The sequence below is a fragment of the Artemia franciscana genome, chromosome 11 (assembly GCF_032884065.1).
Source record: "Artemia franciscana chromosome 11, ASM3288406v1, whole genome shotgun sequence".
Taxonomy (NCBI): Eukaryota; Metazoa; Arthropoda; class Branchiopoda; order Anostraca; family Artemiidae; genus Artemia; species Artemia franciscana.
The window spans coordinates 6,728,976-6,745,734 of record NC_088873.1 but is presented as its reverse complement, the minus strand read 5'-3'; the positions used below and the strand labels follow the sequence as shown (position 1 = coordinate 6,745,734).

The window sequence follows — 16,759 nt, the reverse complement described above, 5'->3', positions numbered from 1 at the left end:
CCATGCTAAATATTGGCCTTCCCCATTCATTTGTTAGATTGATAGTGAGCATGTATACTTGTGTGAGTGGAATCATACAAGTTGGTAATAGGTTTTCGAAGCTTTTTGATATTAAGCGGGGAGTAAAACAGGGCAGTACCCTTTCACCTAAGTTGTTTAATATTTTTATTAATGATGTTGTTAACTTTCTAGAGAATAGATGGGCTCCGAAAGTTAGCCTAGGGACTCAAAAACTATCTCTCTTATTATTTGCAGATGATATTGCTTTGGTGGCTAATAAACCGCAAGATCTACAGACACTTTTGAATCTCATAGAAGAATATTTGCAGATAAAAAAATTAAGGCTGAATACTGAAAAGAGTAAAGTTGTTATTAAAAAAAAAAAAGAGTGTTGGGGGCGATGAAAATTATACGTTTAAATTTAATAATAAGGAACTATTTATAAGTAAAAGAATAAAATATTTAGGCTTTATCTTATCGGATAATGATAGCCTAAGGAGTCATGTTGATGAAATAATTAAGAGAGGTAGGGTGGCCATGTCAGCAATATTTAGAAACCAGACGATAATGGGGATTAAAAACCTAAAAATGCATAAAAGAATATTTAACATAAAAATTTTACCCGTGATAGAATACGGAGCAGAGATATGGGGTGGAGAAACGGTGCAGCAACTGGAGTCCCTTCAGCTCCAGTACTATAAAAGAGTGTTTGATCTACATCAGACAACTCATTCACAGATTCTGAAAGGTGATATGGGCCTGTTTTCCTTAAAGCTACGTAGGTATATTTTAATGCTTAGATTCTGGTTGAAGTTAACTAAGAGTAATGAAGATAGACTAGTAAGAGCGGCATATGAACAGATGTTAAAATGTGGTTTAAAAACCTCATGGCCATCCCAAATTAAATCATTACTAGAAAAAGTAGGAATGCCTTATTTATGGAATAATGGTCTTTGCTCTAGTGATGTACCAACAAATTTAGAAAGCCAGGTACGATTTATATTAGAGAGTCAGGAAATTCAGCATTGGCAAGGGCTGGTTTTAGATTCTACAACCCTACAACATTATAATCAGGCAAAACGTAGTTTTGGAGAGGAAGTTTATTTTAAATTTAATTTACCGGCTATGATTCTACGTCGTTGGATTCAGCTTAGGGCGAATTGTCTTCCTATCCAGAACAGGCAAAAAACTTTCGACAAAAATAAAATGATAGTTGGTCCTGATAGGCGGTATGTTTGTCCCCTTTGTAATGATGATGATGAAGACTTGGATCATTTTCTCCGGAAATGCCCGGTGCTCTTGGATTTACGGGAAATTTATTTGCATGGGATTAATTTGATGCTTCCGGGTATTCTGCAAAATTGTAACCCAACCACAATATTTTGAATGGGAGTATATATAGATAAATCCTTAATAAGAAGAAAAAGTTTTATATGACTAATTTCTTTTCTTGTTAGATTAGGCACTTTTCGCGTTGAATTCTGTTTTTGTGCGTGTTTGTAATTCGTACTGTTGTTAATTTCCTTGCTTGTTTGTTATTTATTTATATTTTTGTGTGTATATGGCCCATGGGTTTTTGGAATACACTTATCTATCTATCTATCTTATGAAATAACTTTTGTAACGAACTTCTATATTCATATATTTTTATTACGTATATGAGGAGGTTCACCCCCTCGCCAATATCTCGCTCTTTACCCTAGAGCTTGAATTTTGTCCCAATTCTTTAAGAATGACCCCTGAATCACAAAGACCGTAGAATAAATAGTTGAAATTACTAAAAATACTTTAGCGTAAAGAGCAAGGTATTTTGGAGGAGACGAACCCCCTTACAAACGTAATATTTTATGTTCGTTTCAAGTTTTAATGCTGCTCATTACTTCTAGTTGAATTTTTTTTTTTAATTTATTTTCTCACTGTTTTTGTTTAAATGCGAGATGGAAATGCTTTATGGAAATTTTCTTCCCTCATGATAAATTCCTCCATGGACAGATCCTCCCACGTAACTCGCTTCCCCCGACCCACCCCAACGCAAAAAAGTCCCCCTGAAAATGTCCGCACACTTCATACTAACCGTTACTATATGTAAACAATGGACAAAGTTTGTAACTTGCAGCCCCTCCCCCGAGGACTGGGGGGGATGAAGTCGTCCCCAAAGACATGTTTATTAGGTTTTTATCTAAGCTGAACAGAATGGCTATCTCAAAATTTTAATCCGGTTGCTTTGGGGAAAAATGTGTGTGGCAGGGGGCGTAGGTGCCCTCCAATTTTTGGTCACTTAAAAAGGGCACTAGAACTTTTAATATACGTTAGAATGATCCCTCTAGCGGAATTCTAGACCTCTGCGTCGATACAATCACCCCTGAGGAAAAAAACAAATAATCACCCATCCGTGATCTGTCTTCTGGCAAAGCATAGAAAATTCAACATTTTTGTAGATATGAGCTTGAATCTTCTATAGTAGGGTTCTCTGATACGCTGAATCTGATGATGTGATTGTCGTTAAGATTCTATGACTATTAGGGGGTGTTTCCCCCTGTTTTCTAAATAAGGCAAATTTTCTCAGGCTCGTAACTTTTTATGAGTAAGACTAAACTTAATGAAACTTATATATTTAAAATCAGCATTAAAATGCAATTTTTTTTATATAACTATTGGTATCAAAATTCCGTTTTTTAGAATTTCGGTTACTATTGAGCTGGGTCGCTCCTTACTACAGTTCGTTACCACGAACTGTTTGATCACATCATCAGACTCAGCGTATTCTAGAACCCTATTATACATGTCTCAAATTCTCATCTTCAAAAATTGGAAATTTGTATTTTATGCCAGAAGAAAGATCACAGATACGTGTTTATTTCCCTTTTTTTCTCAGGGTAATCACATTGAACCAATAATCTTAGAATATCAGGAAAGGGCTCACTTGAAAGGATGTTAAAAGTTCTAGTTTTTTTCATGTGACCGAAACGATTGGAAGGCAACTAAACCCTTCCCACCTCTTTTTTCCTCAAAGTTGTCCGATCAATATTTGTAGATAACCATTATTTTCACCATAATTAAAAAAGCCCAGGAACTATGCCTTTGGGGATAATATGAAATCTAAAGGCCCTAGGAAAAGGTCTATAAGTTATTAAACCTGCCCATTGTTTACGTATAGTATTTGTTATTGAAAATTATATAGACGTTTGGGGGAAGGGCTTATGCTTGGGAGAATTTTCAATGGGGAGGGAAGTTTCCGAGGAATGAACTTTTCTGGAGAAATTTTACACTGACGGAATTAGCCATAATTCCTATGCGAAATTCCTGTTATTTGTCTTACTCTATCTTTGCCAACTCAATTTTACAGTTGGGTATTTTAAGGGGAATTGTCCAGGGGGAAATCTTTACCGGGTTTGAACTGTCTAGAATATATTTCCGTAGGGGAAGGAATTCTTTTAATTTGTGTATACGTTTGAACTAACATAGACGGTTTATCCCAGCTCTTTTAGAATAGATCTTGAAAAAATCAGATTCAGATTCCAGAAAAGATCGGATCAGATTCAGCGTTTCAAAGAACTTCCTTGCAGAAGTAATCTCCCATCTGCAAAAAAGTGGAATTTTGTATTTTTTTTGCCAGAAGAAAGATCGCGGATGTGTGTTTTTTTCCAGGGGTGATCGTATCGACCCAGTGGTCCTAGAATGTCATGAGAGGGCTCATTCTAACATAAATTAAAAGTTCTAGTGCCCTTTTTAAATGACCAAAAATTGGAGGGCATCCAGACCCCCTCCCATGCTCATTTTTGTTTGTGTTTTTTTTCGTAAGTGTTTTTTACTCGTTTTCCCCATGGGTAGCCTAATTGCATCGAACCAAAGTCCTAAAATATTGGACAAGGGCTCATTCAAACCAGAATTAATCGTTCTAGTGCCCTTCTTAAGTGACCGGAAAGATTGGAGGCCAACTAACCCACCTCCCACCCTTTTTTCCCCAAAGTCGTCCGATGAAAATTTTGTGATAGCCCTTTTGTTCAACGTAGTTGAAAAGTCCAGTAGCCCCGTCTTTTGGGATAACTTGACTTACAACAGACCCTGGGGAAAGGTCTGTAAGTCATGAAACTGGTTCATTGTTCACGTATAGTATTTGTTATTGGGAAGTGTACAGACATTTTTTTTTGGTGGGGGGAGGAATTTTCTACAAGGGGATTTTCCACGGGGTGAATATTCCGAGGGAAGGGACGTTTCTGGGGGATGAGCTTTCCAGAGAAAATTTCACACCGGGAGAGGTTACCAGGAATTTTTCTACGAAATTCGTTTATTTATCTCACTTTGTTTATGCCGACTAAATTTTACATGTCGAGATTTTAAGGGAAACTTTCTCGTGGAATCTTTTTAGATTCCAAGACCAGGTTCGAATTGTCTAGGGTATCTTCCCGTAGAGGTGGGATTTCCCATGGGAAGAATACTCCATAGGGCCATAGCTGGAGGAGTTTTCCACGGGATAAGTCCTCCTGAGGGAATACTTGGAGAAGATGGGGGTATATCCTACTAGGGTGTGAGATATTTATAGTTAAACTTTTCCATGGAGGAGGGAATTTCCAGCATGATTTCAAAACATCAGAAACTGATTGTTTTCAGGGGGGCATTTTACCTGAAAAGAACTTTCCATGAAGGGATTTTCCGTGGGCACAAATTACGTTCTGGCCTTGAGAAGGCATTGGGGTTTTAAGCCCTACTCACGTTATATTTTGCTCATTTTGAACATTTCTTTTAGTTTTGAGTTTCATTTTTTTATTAATAGTGACTTGGCAGTTTTACGCTTGGAACATTATTTGACTTAATTTCTGCTAATTTTTGGCTTAATGAATCGCTTTACTTTTCTTTGTAGAACTTGTTTTTTGGAAAAAGTGTTTTAAATTAATTAAGTAAAAGAACAATTTTTGTCACCTGAAATTAAGCAGCAACACAAAAACTTAAAACGTACAGAAATGATTACGTATATAGGTGGATTTCCCTCTCCTCAATACCTCGCTCTTTGCGCTAAAGTTTTACTTTCTCTTCTAATTATTTATGACTGAATCCTGAAACACAAGGGATGATTAATTAAAATATTAAGCTTTTTTATAAGTTCTTGAAAAAAAGTTAGCATAAAGAGCGAGGTATTGAGGAGAGAGCATGCCCTATCATATACGTAATAATTCATGTCTTTTTTAATTTTGCTACTTACTATCAGTCGAAAAATTTGATTTCTTTATTTTACACAAAAATAATTTCTTTATTTTTACACTTAAGGTAAGCAAACCCACACATCTTCAGAGCTTCAAATTAGAGCGGTCTGATTAGCCTCACTTTCAGGGCTCCACAGAAATGGCCTTGAGGAGAAAGCTTTTTGTGGGATTCTTCATTTAGTTTTATAGAAGACTAGATTGGTTTATAAGATTTTGAAAAAACTTAGTAGACAAATAGGATTTCTATATGAATATTAATAAATGCCGCTTTATCCCTAATATTTTATTTCCAGATTGGAGTTGATTGAGTGGGAAATATTTATCATAAGAAAATGCATTTTTAATACTGTGTGATTTAAGTCAAAACCGGACATCAAGTGTAAAAAAGTATTTGAAATTTTACCAGACATTGCCCTGTGTGGAGCATTTACTTTTATCCGCCCTGATTTCTCCAAGGGTAATTTTTTGTTAGAAGAAAATCGTCGGTGGGAGTCTTCTGGGGGGGATTGTATATGGGAGGAGCTTTCCATAGGAAAATTCTCCGCGGAAAGAAACGGTCAAAAATTAATTTAAAAAAAATATTTTTTTAACTGTAAGTACTAACGTACAATTGATCAATAAGCTGTTTAAGCTTTAAACAAATATTTATTATTCGGTATATGAGGGGGCCTACCCTCTCCTCTCTTCCTTACCGTTTACATAACAGTTTGACGGGTTATTCCGATTATTTCAGAATCCTGATCCTGAAACACAAGTGCCGTTAATTGGAAAGAGATACTTCTTTGAAGAAATAAAAAACCTTAGCGTTACAAGAGAGAAATTAAGAAGGGCGAACCCCGTCCTCCTACGTTTTTAATTTTTGAAAGTATTGTTTGATGATTATCTTGGAGAGGGGTATTTGATGATTCTTACAGAATTGTTAAATTCCGAAAGGCAGACTTTGGAACAAGAAAATCTAATAAAGAATGCATATAATTAGAAACGAGTCCACATTCGATCTTTAAACCCAGGTAAGTTTTCAACTAAGTAAAGATAACTGCTTCAAGGTGAAAAACTTACCAAAATGTTACAGACGCACATGTTGTAAACCATGTGCTGACACTGTCCCTCAAATTTTGCGTAAATTCGCAAATTCCGCTTGTATTTGTTCGTAAAATATTACGAAGAAAGTTGAATATTTTTGCATGCAGTTTCGAACACATTGATCATATTGGTCCTTTTTCAAACAGATCGTGGTAACGGACTGTAGTAAGGAGCGACCCGGCTCAATAGTAAACGAAACTCTAAAAAACGGAATTTTGATGCTAAAATATACATCAAAAGAATTGAATTTTCATGCTGATTTTAAATATATAAGTTTCATCAAATTTACGAGCCTGAGAAAATTTGCCTTATTTTAGAAAATAGGGAAAACACCCCCTAAAAGTCATAGAATCTTAATGAAAATCACACCAACGCATTCGGCGTATTAGAGAACCCTATAGCAAAAATTTCAAGCTCCTATCTACAAAAATGTGGAATTTCGTTTTTTTTTTTGCCAGAAGACAAATCACGGGTGCGTGTTTATTTGTTGTTTTTTTTTTTTCCCAGGGGTCATCGTATCGACCAAGTGGTCCTAGAATGTCACAAGAGGGCTCATTCTAACGGAAATTAAAATTTCTAGTGCCCTTTTTAAGTGACGAAAAAATTTGGAGGGCACCTAGGCCCCCTCCCACGCTCATTGTTTCTCCAAAGTCAACGGATCAAAATTTTGTGATAGCCATTTTGTTCCGCATAGTCAAAAACCGTAATAACTATGTCTTTGGGAATGACTTACTCCCCCACAGTCCCTGGGGGAGGGGCTGCAAGTTACAAACTTCGACCAGTGTTTACATATAATAATGGTTATTGGGAAGTGTAGGGACGTTTTCAGGGGATTTTTTTTTTGGTTTTGGGGGTGGTGTTGAGGGGAGAGGGCTATGTGGGAGGATCTTTCCTTTGAGAATTATGTCATGGGGGAACAGAAATTCAGTGAAAAGGGAGCAGGATTTTCTAAAATAACTATAAAAAAACAATGAAAAAATAAACATGGAAAAGTTTTTTCAATTGAAAGTAAGGAGTAGCATTGAAACTTAAAACGAACAGAGATTATTGCGCATATGAGGGGTGCTAAAAATACTTTAGCATAAAGAGCGAGGTATTTAGGAGGAGACAAATACGTCGCTCTTTATGCTATAGTATTTTTAGTAATTTTAACTATTTATTCTTCGGTCTTTCTGATTCAGGGGTTCATTCTTAAGGAACTACGACAAAACTTACGATTTAGTGTAAAGAGTGAGGTATTAACAAGGGTACAAACCCCCTCATATACATAACAAAAATTTAAGAATATAAAAGTTTGTTACGTAAGTTAATTCTTAAGTTACGTATATTTTTTACTAATAAAAACATTCGTTAAAAATTAAAATTTTAGTTGCCTTTTTATGTAACCGAAAAATTGCAGGGCAACTAGGCCTCCTTCCCCATCCCTTATTTCTCAAAATCGTCTGATCAAAATTAAGAGAACGCCATTTAGCCAAAAAAGGAATTAATATGCAAATTTCATTTTAATAATTTATGTGTGGAGAGCCAAAATTAAACTTAATAATTCAAAAACGTTCAGAAATTAAATAAAAAACTAATTGTTTAACTGAAAGTAAGCAGCGGCATTAAAACTTAAAACGAACAGAAATTACTCCGTATATGAAAGGGGCTGCTTCCTCATCAACGCCCTGCTCTTTACGCTAAGGTTTGACTCTTTGCCACAATTCTGCTTTTTAAAACAATTAAAAGCTTTAGCGTAAAGAGCGAGGGATTGCGGAGGGGACAACCCATTTCATATACGGAGTAATTTCTGTTCGTTTTAAGTTTTAATGTCGCTCCTTACTTTCAGTTAAAAAACTAGTTTTTTTTTATTTAATTTTAACTAAAAATAGTATTTAAGATATTTTTTAAATTTAAATAAGATAAATTTATGTTAATTAAAAAGCAAACAGATATTAACTTAAGGATTATATAAGGATCTATAATTCCAATGAAGGTTCTGGTGTGTTTTTATCTACTCCTCAACGGTTTAAATGCTAAAGCGTTTCGGATAATTTTTAAATAATGCCAGAAAGTTTTAGCCCGCCTCAACGGAGATATCCCCTTACCGCGGAAATATCCTCTAGACAATTCTTTCCCGGTGAAAATTTACCCCAGACAATTACTCTTAACCACTCCGCGCACAAAATTGAGACAGAAAAGAGAAAGCAAGACATATAAAAAGAATTTTCTGTAAGAATCGTGGCAAATTCCTGCAGTGTATAATTTTCTCTGACAAGTTCACTCTCTGGAAACTTCCCTCCCCATGGAAAATTCCCCTTTGGATAAACCTCCAGCAGGAAATTTGCTCCCCACCCGAAAATGCATGCATGCATCCCAATAACAAATACTGCGTGTAAACAATGGGCAAATTTTATAACTTAAAGACCTTTCCCCCGGGGCTGTGGGGAGGGGGTCATATAATATCCAAAGGAATATTTATTGGGCTTTTCAACTATTATGAACTAAATAGCTATCTCAAAATTTTGATTGGACGATTTTGGGAAAAAAGTGTCGGGGGAGATGGCCTAGTTGCCCTCCAATCTTTTTGGTCTCTTAAAAAGGGCACTAGAACTTTTACTTTCCGTTTGAATTAGCCCTCTTCGAATATTCTAAGACCACTGGGTTGATAAGATCAACCTGATACGCTGAATCTGATGGTGCGATTTTCATTAGGATCACTTGGTCTTTTAGGGAGTGTTTCCTCCTTTTTTGAAAATCAGGAAAATTTTCACAGGCTCGTAGCCTTTGATGGGTAAGACTAAGTTAATGAAAGCTATATATTTTGAATTGGCATAAAGCAAATTCTTTTAATGTATCTATTGGTATCGAAGTCCTTTTTCTATAACATTTTTTTAGAATTTCAGTTACTGTTGAGCCGGGTGCCTCCTTACTTACAGTTCGTTACCACGAACTGTTTGAACCGCAATTTTCTCAGATTATTCTTTTTTGTTGTTATTATGTATACGAGGGCGTTGCCCCCTCCTCAATACCTCTCTTTTTACGCTAAAGTGTTTATGAATTTCTAAAAATCTTGGTATTCAAATTAAACGGTACTTGCGCGTCAGAAGTCATTCTTAAATAATAGGAACAAACAGCAGCATAAAGAGTGATGTATTGAGAAGGTGGCAACCCCCCTCATATACGTAATAATTTCTGTTTGTTTTAAGTTTTAATGTTCTTCCTTACTTTCAGTTGGAAAAAACTTTTTTTTTTATTAATAACAACCACAAGTCAAAATCATACAATATCTTTGGTTTATTATCACATAAAAATCAAAGTTACGAAGCTGCTTACGATAGTATTAAATGCTAAAATATGCCGAAAAATAACACAAAAAAAAATATTGTTTATACCTGCCATTATTGTTATGCCACTCTCTCATATACGAAATATGAGGAATTTTGCCCACTCGTCTATACCTCGCTCGTTACGCTAAAGTTCAAATTTTGTTCCAATAAATTAAGAATACCCCCTGAATCCAAAAAGCCGTTCAATTAGAAGAAATAGATCTTTTGAATTAAAACACTTTATCGTAAAGAGCGAGATACTGACGAGGGGGTGAACTAACTCACATACGTAATAATTTCTGTTTAGAAATTATTTCTATGAGAAATAAGCAACATTAATAATTAAGTTTGACCCTTTCTCTCAACTCTACTTTTTAAAACAGAAAAAAATAACTTAACCTTAAAGAGCGGGGCATTGAGGAGGGAACAGCCCCTTTCATATACGGATTAATTTCTGTTCGTTTTAAGTTTTAATGTCGCTCCTTACTTTCAATTAAAAAAAAACTTGTTTTTTTAATTAAAACGAAATTTGTATATTATTTTTTTTTGCTAATGGCTTTCTCATCAAGAGGTTGAGTTCTGAAAAACAAGCTGTAGCTTTATTTTGTTCTAAAAATTGCAAATTTGGCCTTAAGTGGATTTAAGATATATTCCCTCTATCTTCAGTAGAGACTAAGTTATTAGAGCAATGAGTAATTAAGAGAACACACTCATAATTTATATTGATAACTCATGTATAAGTTATTTACATCCGAAAAGATCTCAACAATTAAGTATGACTGAATGCTCCCCCCTCACATCCTCAAAAACTATCTGTGGGTGCTGAACATTTAACTGCAATGTAGGGTCGCATCACTTTCTTATCTAATTACCTTTATTCAATTAATGTAGCCTGCATAATATTTTCAAACCATGTGCTCAAAGAACCTCCTTAGCTTCGAATGAACAGAAAATTGTTCCTTAAAAGTTAATCATTAAAACAACCACGAATAAATCGGTGGTAGGTGTCTCCCCCAAGGAAAATTTATCCCTTTTTCCCCCTGGATAATTCGGTTTAAGTCAGTGGTATCGCTGTGGTATTGTCTATAACATAGAGCCGTAGGGCTTCAATGTACTATAATTTTTTTCCGAGCACTTCATATGGCATGGGTGGTCATGTAAACTTTGAAGGGGATTCATTCGATTGCTAATTAAAAGTTATAGTGCTCTTCTTAAGAATAAAAAGTAATTGGTGTGCAGCCAGCCCCCCCTCCCTGCTCTATTTCCCCAAATTCACCCGATACAATATTTTAGATATCCATTGTGTTCAAGATAGTCCAAAGCTGAAACAGCCATGCTTCGGGGGCTGATTCTCCCCCTAGCCCCCGGGGATGATTTTATTTTGTTGAAACTTTCAACGAATAAATAGGGATAGTTGAAGAGAGATTAGAAGGCAACAAGCCCTCTTCCTTGCCCTTTGTATGTGCTCTCTCTCCTTATTGATGGAACTGTTATTTTGTTCAAACTAGTCAAGAGGTCTAATAGCTATGCCTCCGGTGGTGCCGTTACCCCATGACCCTGGGGCAAGGATTGTAAATTATATGACTTATTCTGTGTTTACATACGGGATCTTTCATTAGGAAAATGGGAATTTTGATTCTGGGTGAACTCCAAAAAGGCCAGGGGTATTAATGTGAAATTTTGAAAAATGTTGAGCGGCATTGATCAATGGCTAAATCAATAGGGATAATGTGAATCCAGTCTTAGTAAAGGATCTGTGATATATTAAAAATAGCTGAGTGTATTAAGTTCAAACTTTCAGGAATCTCTTTTTTGGTGGGAGGGGGGAGGGTTCCAAGTGTTTGGATGGCTGCCAATCACCATCCCATACCTTTTAGCTACGCCCTCTCCCTCATTCGATTAATTTTTTTGAAATAGCCATTTTGTTCAAAATACTCTCAAGTTCAAACAACCATGTCTATGGGGATGGAATAACACTAAAATTTTGCATCTAATGAGAAATAAAGATAAACAAAAAGAACTGTATAGATGAATTAAAAGAAATTTCCCCCAAAATATATCCACCGTACTAAATATTCTCCCCCAGGAAACACCTTCCCCTGCGAATAATGTCCGTACGTTTCAAAATAACAAATACTATCTGTATTCAATGCAAAAATCTCAAACTTGCAGTCCTTTCCCTAGGGGTTGTGGAGGTCACCTCATCCCGAGAGGTATATTTATTAGACCTTTCAATTGTGATGAACCAAATGGCTATCTCAAATTTCCTTTGGATTTCTTTGGAGAAAAGGGGGGCATGAGAAGGGGGCTAGTTACTCTTCATTCTGTTAGGTCGTTTAAAAGGGTACACAAACATTCAATTCCTGTTCAAGTGAGCGATCTCCCTTGGTTTGGTACGATCATCCATTGTATATATACATATATATATGTATATATATATATATATATATATATATATAACACAATCCATTATTTTTAAATAGCTACGAAGACCACACTGCCTTTCCATCATAAAAAAGACTGGGGACTGTTTTAGTTTTTTGGTTTTGGTTTTGTTTATTTTATTTATATACATAGTTTGCTGAGGACAGCTCTTGGATATAGAGCCGAAACATCCTTAAGGTGCAACAGATTTTACTGTCTTATGTAAATTCCCTATTCTTTTACTTGTTGTTGCTTTTATCCATGAACAAATAAAAAACGCAAGTTTTTTCAACTGAAAGTAAGGAGCAACGTTAAAAATTCAGACAAACATAAACTATTAGGCATATTAAAAGGGCTGTCCCCTCCTCAATACCCCGCTCCTTATGCTAAAGTTTTTTAGCACTTAAAAAAACTGTCGAAAGGTCGAATGTTAGCGTAAAAATCGAGGTACTAAGGAGGGGGCAGCGCATGCAATATACCGATTAATTGTTGTTTGTTTTAAAAATAACGTTGCTCCTTACTTTCAGATGAAAAAAGTTGTTTTATTTAGTTTCTAATATTTTTCACAAATAATGGCTGGAATACTGCCTCCCTCCCAATGAAAAATCCCCCCCACACAAAATCGATACCATGGAAAGTTCCACTCACGTAAAATAGCCCCAAGAAACTACTTTCGGACAATTCCATCCTCGCTACAGACTCCCCCAGACAATTTCTTTTGACGATTCCTCCTTAAAAACTCTCTAGGAATACTTTCATTTGAAGAAAAAGACTCGTTTTTTTTATCTTATTTCTGAATGTTTTTCAGTTCTTGCCAGAAATTCCGCTAAGTAAAAGTTTTTCTCGAGTTTTACATCAGTGTAAACTTAAGTGAGTGGCGCATAATACACAAGTACCGAAATTCCTTCCCCCTTAGAAAAAACTCAAATAAAATTTTCAAATTTGGAAAACCTTATTTTCAACGGGGGGGGAGCTACTTTCCACAGTGGGATTTTCCGAGGGGTATTTTCTGCGGGGAATATTTTCTGGGAGGGTATTTTCCGGGGGGGGGGGTAAAACCCGGCCAACAATCTAAATAGTGATATATCTATGAGCCTATTAGATTACCCACGTACAACTGCGGTGGTTACAAGACACTCCAAATAACGGCCAGACCAGATCTTAAATAAATCCCAGAGGGGTCGGGAGGATTAAGGTTCCAAACATATCATAATTAAGCATTTGTGACAATACTTCCATTTTTCATTGTTATGGCCCCATTGAGTATGCGAAACGACACTCGGGGCTATATTCTGACTAATTTATTGTCAGATCGGGAACAAATTCGATATTTTAACCAGTCATTGTTACTGTCAACCAAGACAAGCTTGTATAGTTCTATTTCAAACCTTTTTTGTAGCACAAAAACATCAAGTTTAAAACATTAAATGTCTAAAGCTAAATCTAATTGAAAGATGCTGTTCAGAAATTTATCACAGGAATAACAATCTGACATCTAATGGGCTGCATAAATTTAAAAAGAATATTTATTTGAAGTTACATTTATGGAAGTCAATTAGTATAGAATTCCCTGTTGAATAAAACAGTATGGTGTTTTCACACATTTCGTGTGGGCTGACCAAAGGCGGAGGCCTGCTGAGAACGGTGGCAAAGACCAAACGAACGCTGAATATACTTAATTAGATCTATTCGATATTGGGTGATGGGATGATACGGAAGGAATGGTAAAGGATAATACATACACCAGGTAAGTAAGACTTGCAAATAGGCTACTGAAGACATAGCTGTTCTTAATTCCAACATTTGGGTAGATTACTTGGTATTGACATATTATACATAGAAGACTCAAGAAGTGAAGTTAGGTTGATCATAATGGAATATACCAAAAATTGATGAAAATATAATATTGTAGTAACAAAATACCTAACCACCTCTATATATTAAATACTTAATTAAAATATACCTGCATCATAGTTTATGTCACGAAACAACGAGCTAATCAAACAGTTCGTGGTAACGAACTGTAGTAAGGAGCGACCCGGCTCAATAGTAACCAAAACTCTAAAAAATGGAATTTTGATACCAATAGCTATATCAAAAGAATCGCATTTTAATCCTGGTTTTAAATATATAAGTTTCATCAAGTTTAGTCTTACCCATCAAAAGTTACGAGCCTGAGAAAATTTGCGGTATTTTAGAAAATAGGGGGAAACACCCCCTAAAAGTTATATAATCTTAACGAAAATCACACCATCAGATTCAGCGTATCAGAGAACCCTATTGTAGAAGTTTCGAGCTCCTATCTACAAAAATGTGGAATTTTGCATTTTTCGCCAGAAGGCAGATCACGGATGCGTGTTTATTTGTTTTTTTGTTTTTTTGTTTTTTGTTTTTTTTTCCCAGGGGTGATCGTATCGACCCAGTTGTCCTAGAATGTTGCAAGAGGGCTCATTCTAACGGAAATGAAAAGTTCTAGTGCCCTTTTTAAGTGACCAAAAAAATTGGAGGGCACCTAGGCCCCCTCCCACGCTAATTATTTTCCCAAAGTCAACGGATCAAAATTCTGAGATAGCCATTTTATTCAACGTAGTCGAAAAACCTTATAACTATGTCTTTGGGGACGACTTACTCCCCCACAGTCCCCGTGGGAGGGGCAACAAGTCACAAACTTTGACCTGTGCTTACATATAGTAATGGTTATTGGGAAGTATACAGGCGCTTTCAGGAGGATTTTTTTGGTTGGGGGGAGGGGTTGAGAAGAGGGGGATATGCTGGGGGAACTTTCCATCGAGAATTTGTCATGGGAAAAGAAAACTTCCATGAAGGGAGAGCAGGATTTACTAGCATTATTTAAAAAATAAAAATAAAAAATAAATGTGAAAAAGCTTTTTCAGCTGGAAGTAAGGAACAGCAATAAAACTTAAAACAAACAGAAATTATTACCCATATAAGGGGCTCACCTCCTTATGATACATAGCTCTTTACGCTAAAGTATTTTTAGTAATTTCAACTATTTATTCTACGGCTTTTGTGATTCAGGGGTCATTCTTAATGAATTGGGATAAAATTTAAGCTTTAGTGTAAAGAGCGAGGTACTGACGATGGGGCGAATCCCCTCATATATGTAATAAAAACATGAGAATACAAAAGTTCTTTACGTAAGCTAATTTATAAGCTACGTAAATCTTTTACCAATAAAAAGATTCGTAAAAAATTAAAAGTTCTAGTTGCCTTTTTAATTAACCAAAAAATCGGAGGGCAACTAGGCTTCGCCCCCGCTCTTTTTTTCTCAAAATCATTCGATCAAAATTATGAGAAAGCCATTTAGCCCCCCCCCCCAAAAAAAAAAAATATTCAAATTTCGTTTTGATTATTCCTCTGCGGAGAGCCAAAATCAAAACATGCATTGATTCAAAAACGTTCAGAAATTAAATACAAAAAAACAAGTTTTTTCAACTGAAAGTAAGGAGTGACATCAAAACTTAAAACGCACAGAAATTACTTCGTATATGAAAGAGGCTGCTTCCTCATCAACGCCCCGCTCTTTACGCTAAAGTTTGACTCTTTCTCTCAATTCTTCTTTCTAAAACAGTAAAAAACTTTAGCGTAAAGAGCGGGGCGTTGATGAGGAAGCAGCCTCTTTCATATACGAAGTAATTTCTGTGCGTTTTAAGTTTTGATGTCACTCCTTACTTTCAGTTGAAAAAACTTGTTTTTTTGTATTTAATTATAACCAAATACGAGAGAAAAACCTGTTCACTCAGAGCAAACAAAGCAAACTTCTCGAGTGTGTTCTGGATAATACGTAAGTACCGATTACTTCTTATGTGATTTACCTCTCGGAGGGAAGATGGTTCTTCGTTAACATTGCAAGTGGGTGAAATTATTATAAGATTTTTGTGTGAAAGTTTGCTTGGATGTGCCAAGGCATGTAAGCAGGATACTTTGAACCCAACGGTGCCAATTGGGGGACATGTACCCCCTATCCCTCTTATATTTGGGAAAATGAATTTTTAGATGTATTTTCATTTAAAGTGCCTTTAATAAGTATTTACTGACAAATTGATAAAAGATTAAAAATTGCCCTCTCCCCTCATTAGATTTTAACAACACATTTTGTCCCCCTCCATTAAAACGTTTTGAACTGACACCTTTGTCAAGGTCAGTTTAACCTTAAGTCTGTGGTCTTTTCTCTATATTTCACATAATCTCTCAATGTTTGGCAAATTTATAGTTTACATTTTTCCCATTAAACCCAAAAACGAAAAAAATGCATGCATATGCCATTATTATGCGCATATACAAAACTAAATGGAGGACTTTGGGTTTTCGATTTCAAAGTTTCTAAAATGTTCGCTAAGACAGATGAAAGTTCACTGAAACGGGTAAAAACTGAAAATTCTTATTTTTAATATCCCTCCCAATTTACTGACTACTGGCCCCTTACCCCACAAAAATCTTTACATAATACGTTTGTTCGGGAGAATTGGGAAAATTTTTATTACCAAAAACAGTGTATTTCAGGGCCTAAATTCATTAAACATGCAAGTATATTTCCCAAAATATTTATGCCTTAAAATGACTGAAACGGTGGGAGGGTCACAAAACGAGTCATTTGCTTTGCGAAATTACGAAGCAAACTCCTAATTTTTCTCTGGAAATTCATAGGAAGTGCAATGTGCGTAATAAACACCGATGCGTCTCTCATGTAATTTCCCCGGCCTAATATAGTAGAACATATTG

At 35.7% G+C, this 16,759-nt stretch overlaps 1 protein-coding gene across 4 annotated transcripts in view; it reads left to right on the top strand.

Annotated features, from left to right (window-relative positions):
• LOC136032738 (uncharacterized) overlaps window positions 1–16,759 on the top strand; it is a 161,179-nt gene that overhangs the window by 57,181 nt on the left and 87,239 nt on the right. The window contains exon 1 of one of the 4 annotated variants that reach the window (XM_065713066.1): window positions 13,610–13,763. The exons of 2 other annotated variants lie outside the window; for them this stretch is intronic. The gene's annotated coding sequence lies outside the window, so the exon portion shown is untranslated. Of the gene's footprint in view, window positions 1–13,609; window positions 13,768–16,759 lie in introns of those variants that run through there. One more of the 4 variants, XM_065713067.1, reaches the window with a different exon arrangement.